At 45.6% G+C, this 6,701-nt stretch overlaps 1 protein-coding gene across 1 annotated transcript in view; it reads left to right on the top strand.

The window, feature by feature from the left end:
* Positions 1–323: 323 nt before the first annotated feature.
* SCAF11 (SR-related CTD associated factor 11) overlaps positions 324–6,701 on the top strand; it is a gene marked incomplete in the record, with an annotated part of 153,932 nt that continues 147,554 nt past the window's right edge. The window contains 1 exon segment of the mRNA XM_077472975.1: positions 324–608.

Raw genomic sequence — 6,701 nt, 5'->3', positions numbered from 1 at the left:
CTTGCATTTTCTTCACTTACGCATACATCTGCAAATCTGAGACTGTAATAAAGAACTGACCAAATATCATTTGTAGAACGTATAAAAGGCACCATGAACAAAATACAGCCAGCAGGGGGCGCCAGCCTCCATGTTTATAATGAAAGTTCAGCTACAACGGACGCTGAATGGAAACTGAAATGACCCTGAAAAGCCCCCGTACTCTGTTTTTTTTTTCTCTAAATTACGTCAAAGGCTGACTGGCGTCTACCCCGCCTGTTCTCGCGGGAGCGACGTGCAGCATCTTACTGTCAATCATTGCAGTGATTGGTCTTCAACACCAAGTCGTCCCCTAATTGGCAAGCAAGATGGCGAAGGCTGTTTTTGTGCTTTGAAACTAGGCCTTTGAGCGCCGCCGTGCGGTTGTGTCGCGCTTCAGCTTCTTCCGCTGCTTCAGCTCGGGCATGTGGCCTGCGCAGGAGTAGGTTTGTTTGTGTGAGAGAGAGCCGGAGCCTCGCTTGGGGTAAATGTGGCCGGTGCTTGTCGTGACGTCCACTCATAACACGGGAGGAGGCGGTGGCTGCAGTCGGCGCACCTAGCGGCCGGGGACAGGCTGACATCTAAATCTGGTGAGTGGCGTGCGGCCTGCTCAGGCGCTGCGTGTGTCCGTGCGGCCTGTGTGGTGACTTCCTCGTGTGCTCCCGCCGGGCCCTTCCTCGTGTGCGTGGCGGCTACACGGACCCGGTGAGCGGGCATTGCGAGGGGATGAGCCAACGTCATGACGGCAGTGTGTTCGTGTGGTTCTGTGAAGGCCCGGCTCTGCCGGCCGGCCTCGGCTCGTATTAGGACAGCACAGGAAAGGGGCTTGGAAAGATTCCTAGGCTAACACGAGCATGCCACAGCGTAGGAAACCACTACATGCCAAGGCCTAGTCACTGAGGCAATGTAAAGCCCCAGTTCAGTCACAAAGCCAAGCGACCACTGTATGGATTCCTAGATTGTAAGCTCTAGAGAATAGGTACCTCCTTGTATCAAACTGTAATGTCTGCCTTCATTTTAAGTGCTGCATAAACTGTTGGCACTATATAAATCCTGAAGAATAATAATATGGACAGAGATTGTAAGTATCGTTCAGTGCATGGACGGGATGTACACAGTGCTCGTTCCCTAGTTCGGTGCATGGTCAGGAGAGGACATGGCGGTGGCCCCGTTCAGTGCACGGAGAGGACACGGCGGCCGTGGCCTTGCTTGTTTAGTGTATACAGCAGTGGTGTCTGCCTTCATTTTTTTTTTTTAAGTGCTACATAAACTGTTGGCGCTGTATGAATCCTGAAGAAGAATATGGACAGAGATTGTAAGTATCGGTCAGTGCATGGACGGGATGTACACAGTGCTCGTTGCGTCGTTTGGTGCATGGTCAGAGGACACGGCGCCCGTGGCCCCGTTCAGTGCATGGACAGGACACGGCGCCCGTGGCCTTGCTTGTTTAGTGTATACAGCAGTGGTGGCTGATTCTCGATTAGATTTTTTTTTTTGAGTGGGTGGGGGGGGGTGTGTGAACGCACCACAAACAAATTGTGTGAAAACCCATCAATTGCTTGATGTGCCGCACTTAAAGAGGAAGTAAACCCTGATGAGTTTACTTCCTCTTTTTTTCCCTGCAAAGCATAATGGACTACTATGTATTGCATAGTAGCCCATTATGTGTCACTTACCTGACACAGGAGCCAGCGAAGTCGCGCTGTCCCCTGTAGTCTGCCGCATCCATCTTGCTGGTGGCGTCTCGCAGCTCTGCCGCTGTCATTCGGCGAAGCCGCGATGACGTCACTCCCGCGCATGCGCACGGGAGTCAAATGCGGCAGCTCCATTCTTGGAACTGCCGCGTTCAGTGCGCCTGCGCGGCGCTGTCTACGGCGCATGCGCCGTAGACAGCGGTGCCCGTTTTCGGGCAAATATCTCCTAAACCATATAGGTTTAGGAGATATTGCTTGGACCTACAGGTAAGCCTTAATCTAGGCTTACCTGTAGGTTAAAGTGGTTTGTAAGGGTTTACAACCACTTTAACCCCCCCAGAATTTAACCAGACAGTGAAATGGAGCATTGTGCAGACTAGGTCTGGCTACACACGTTGCAATTTTTGCAAAGAATCAGGAAAGAAACTTGCACAAGTCCCCCATAAACACAGGTAGTGTTGGCCGAGGAATCATCAATTGTCTTGGCGCGTTATACCAGTGCGGTCAGTTCCAGGGCTTTTCAGTTCCAGAAAAAACATGCTGCATTTTTTCTGCACTGGACTGTACTGGAACACAGTAAAACGCATAAACGCACTGTGGCACAACATAAACACACTGGATCCTAGTATAGTGAAAAAAGAAAAGCACCTGGAAACGCATCAAAAACCGTGTTAAAATTGTGCATGTGGAATGGATCTGGAGTGATATATATTTTTTTTTTGTAGTGTAAAACGGCCTTCACTCTGACGAACAGAACATTAGCAGCAAACAAGCTACTAATCTGAACTATTCGCTCAAAATATGGGCCAGCGATTGCTGTCAGAATGTAGGGGAAACTGGTAAATGTGTTTACCAGCCCTCTTTCCTGAATGAATGCTTTCAATGACCATTATTATTCATTTAGCGCCAACAGTTTATGCAGCACTTTACAATATAAAAGGTATACAATACAACAAAATACAAGAGAATTAAAGAGGAAGTAAACCCTGATGAGTTTACTTCCGCTTTCATTCCCTGCAAAGGCAAAGCATAATGGACTACTATGCATCGCATAGTAGTCCATTATGTGTCACTTACCTGACACAGGAGCCAGCGGAGTCGCCGCTGTCCCCTGTAGTCCACCGCATCCATCTTCTTGGTGGGGGCTCGCAGCTCCGCCGCTGTCATTCGGCGAAGCCGCGATGACATCACTCCCGCGCATGCGCACGGGAGCCGACATGCGCAGCTGCTCCGTCGTTGAGAATGCCGCGCTCAGTGCGCCTGCGCGCCGCTGTCTACGGGGCATGCGCCATACACAGCGGTGCCTGTTTTCGGGCAAATATCTCCTAAACCATATAGGTTTAGGAGATATTTCTTGGACCTACAGGTAAGCCTTAATCTAGGCTTACCTGTAGGTCAAAGTGGTTTGTAAGGGTTTACAACCACTTTAAGAGGGCCTTACTCAGAAGAGTTCACAATCTAATAGGGTGGGGCAGGTGGTACAAAAGGTTGTAACTGGAGAATGAGTTGATGGAAGTGGTAAAAGATTAGAGGAATGATGGGCTTACCTGAAGAGACTATATATACTTTTTGCTTCTGTGTTCATCATGGAAGCATAGTAAACTGTTTACAAAGTTCCAGTTTGTAAATGAACGTTGTAAACCGTGTTTACGTTTGCAAATGAATAGGAGTTTCTTTGCATTCATCCACAGTGCAGACTGCAGAGAAAGGGACTGTCTTCAGCCCCTTTCTGTCTCAAAAATAAGACATTGGGGGGGTCTGTTTAGACTCCTGATGGGCCCCCACCACCTAAAACAAATAAAATTGTAAAAAAAAATAAAAAACCTAGGGTTTATGAAATGTGTTTTCAGAGCATAAATGGTTTGGTGGGTCTTTTACAGACTCTGAAAGCTGTAAGGAAAAATACCAGAATGGACTGCAGGGCCTGGCAGTGAAGGGGTTACATAGGTAAGGTTGAATAAAGACAGTCCATCCAGTTCAACCCGTGTACGTGTGTCAGTGTCTATGATTTTTTTCCGTATCCCTGTATATTGTGTTCTTTAACCACTTCAGCCCTGGAAGAATTTACCCCCTTCCAGAACCAGGCCATTTTTTGCGATACAGCACTGCGTCATTTTAACTGACAATTGCGCTGTCATGCAGCATTATGTACTTGTGTTTTCCCCACACATGGAGCTTTCTTTTGGTGGCATTTGATCACCTCTGTTTTTATTTTTTTCACTATAAACAAGAGTGACCATTTTGGGAAAAAAACAAACTTTAACTTTTTTTTAACTTTTTTTTTTTTTTTAATTTGAGATATTATAGCAAAAATAAATTTCATCAGTTTAGGCCAATATGTATTCTACATATTTGTGGTAAAAAAAAATCGCAATAAGCGTGTATTGGTTTGCGCAAAAGTTCTAGCGTCTACAATAGGGGATAGACTTAAGGCATTTTTTTTTTTTGAAAATGTTTTTTTTTTACTACTATTGGCAGCAAACAGGGATTTTTTTTTTGGGGGATTGCTACGGGCAGATTGGAAATGTGACACTTTTTTGGGACCATTGATGTTCATACAGCACTCGTAGCTAAAAATAACCACTGATTACTGTATAAATTTCACTGTCAGGGAAGGGGTTAACACTAGGGGGCGATCAACAGGTTGTGTGTTTCTAACTGAGGGGATAGAACTGACTAGATAGACCTTACTAGATCTGGAGGAGCCAGATCGTTGTTCCTACTTAGCATCGGGTCTCCCGCCGTGCAGCGGGCGCGCACGCCTGCTATGGCTCTTACAGGAGCCCCCTTGTATATGGCGTTTTGGCGCAGGAAAGCCATCCTGCCACAGTATATATATATACACACACACACACACACACACACACACACACACACACGAGCCAGTCAGGAAGCATTTAAGATGCACATCCAAAAGTCTCTTAAAAATATCCATACTCCCTGCTAGGGGTGCATCGGATCGTTCCTCGGATCAGAGTCACGGATCGGATAATTTTTCGGATCAGCAAATAATAATTTAATTTGCAAAAACCTGTGAAAATTCCACCACCATATAGTCCCCACTGTAATATACACAATCTCCTCAACTGTATTATTGGCTGGGCATGGCATCGCTGAGTACTGGCAGGCCGGGGTATTGCAGAGTATTGCTGGTTACTGCAGTGTATGGCCGGATGGCTGCTTCCATCTCAGGATCTCTCCCCTCCTCTGTACAGGTTAGTACAGAGAGGGGAGAGAGGAACCGGCGTCATGACATGATGCCGGTTTGTTTACAAGTGATCGCTCCGTCTGAGCGATCAGTGTAAACAGCCTGGGTGTAGAAAGAGGGCCGCCTTTCCTAAGGCCGAGATCGCGGCATGTGCCGATCCGAGCGGGGTGAACCGTTCAGATCACGGATCGGTGACGATCCGTTGCACCCTTACTCCCTGCTGCCACCACCAATTGTGGAAGCATTCCATATCGCCCTGACAGTAAAAAAAACCCTGCGCTGCCTAAAGTTAAACCGCTTCTACGCCAATCTTATTGTGCGGCCCTCTGTCCTCTTGCACTCCATGAGACTGAATCGTTTTTTCCTATGCTGGAATCTCCATTGATGTATTTGTAAATCGATAGGTCTTGTTTTCCCGTAAAAACAGTAATATCTCAATTTTCTAGGGTGGCTGCAATATAAGTCCTACCCCGAAAATAAGCCCTAGTTTAAAGTCCTTGTAAAATCATGTAATCCAAGTTATAAAAGTATTACATAATGTCCAGTGTGTGTCTATGTAATGGGGAAGAATGGCTCTGGTGGGTCATGGGAGTACCCAGCAGTGCTGTAAATAAGGTATTTTCTACAATGTTACATAAAGACACACACTGGACATTATAAAATCCATTTACAGAGCGGATTAAATGACTTTACAAGGACTTTAACTAGGTTTTATTTTGGGGATTACAGAGATGCTGACAGGGAGGGAAGGGAGGAGAGAAGACGGGGGACAAATGGGCCTTAATGCATTTTTTTTTTTTTTTGTAGCCAAAATGCATATAAGACCCGGTCTTATTTTTGAGGAAACATGGTATGTCCCCTCAAGCGTCTCTTCTCCAGCCAGAATAAATTTAGTGCTTGTAGTCATTCGTCATTGAGGTCCTCCAGTCCCCTTATTAATTGCCCTTCTTTGGAATCTCCCCAGCACATGCCTTCTGAGGACTGGTGACATGAATGGGACAGAATACTTCAGATGTTGCCTGAACAGAGTTTTATAAAGTGGCAGGATTATAGTTTTGTCTCTGGAGTATATCCCCTTTTTTATGCATGCTAATATTCTGCCGGATTTGGTATCTCCAGCTTGACATTGCATGCTATTGCTTAGTCTGTCATCTAGGATCCCCAGATCTTTCTCCATCCTTGATTCCACCAAAGGTTCACCCCCTAGTGAGTAGTTTACGTTTTTTTTTTTTTGTTTGTTTTTTTGCCAAGTGCCTTACTTTACATTTCTCCACATTAAACCTCATTTGCCATATAGTTGCCCACCCCATTATTTTGCTCAGGTCTTTCTGTAAAATTTCTTTATCCTGATATGAAGTTATTGCCCTGCTTATTTTTGTCGTCCACAAAAACTGAGATTGAGCTATGTATCCCATCCTCTATCATTTATGAATAAAGTAAACAGAATTGGTCCCAAGATGGAGCCTTGGGGTACCCCACTTACTACTCCAGACCAATCTGAGTACATGTTATTTATCACCACCCTTTGAACAGTCCCCTGTAACCAGTTTTTTTTTTTTTTTGTTTTTGTTTTTTAATCCAAGAACAAACCCTAATGGTCCATGCCTGCAATCCTCAGCTTGTACCATTTATGGGGAACTGTTTCCAATTTTTTTGCAAAATCCAGATACACCACATTCACAGGCCTCCCTCTGTCTAGATGGCAGCTCACTTCCTCGTAGAATGTTAAGATTGGTCTGGCAGGAATGAACCTTCATAAATCCATGCTAATTACTACTGAT

This window comes from Lithobates pipiens, unplaced genomic scaffold (assembly GCF_037356315.1).
Source record: "Lithobates pipiens isolate NorthernLeopardFrog02 unplaced genomic scaffold, aLitPip1_a1.2 Scaffold_8, whole genome shotgun sequence".
Taxonomy (NCBI): Eukaryota; Metazoa; Chordata; class Amphibia; order Anura; family Ranidae; genus Lithobates; species Lithobates pipiens.
Note: the sequence above shows the minus strand (reverse complement) of the source record. Positions and strands in the feature narration are given on the sequence as shown.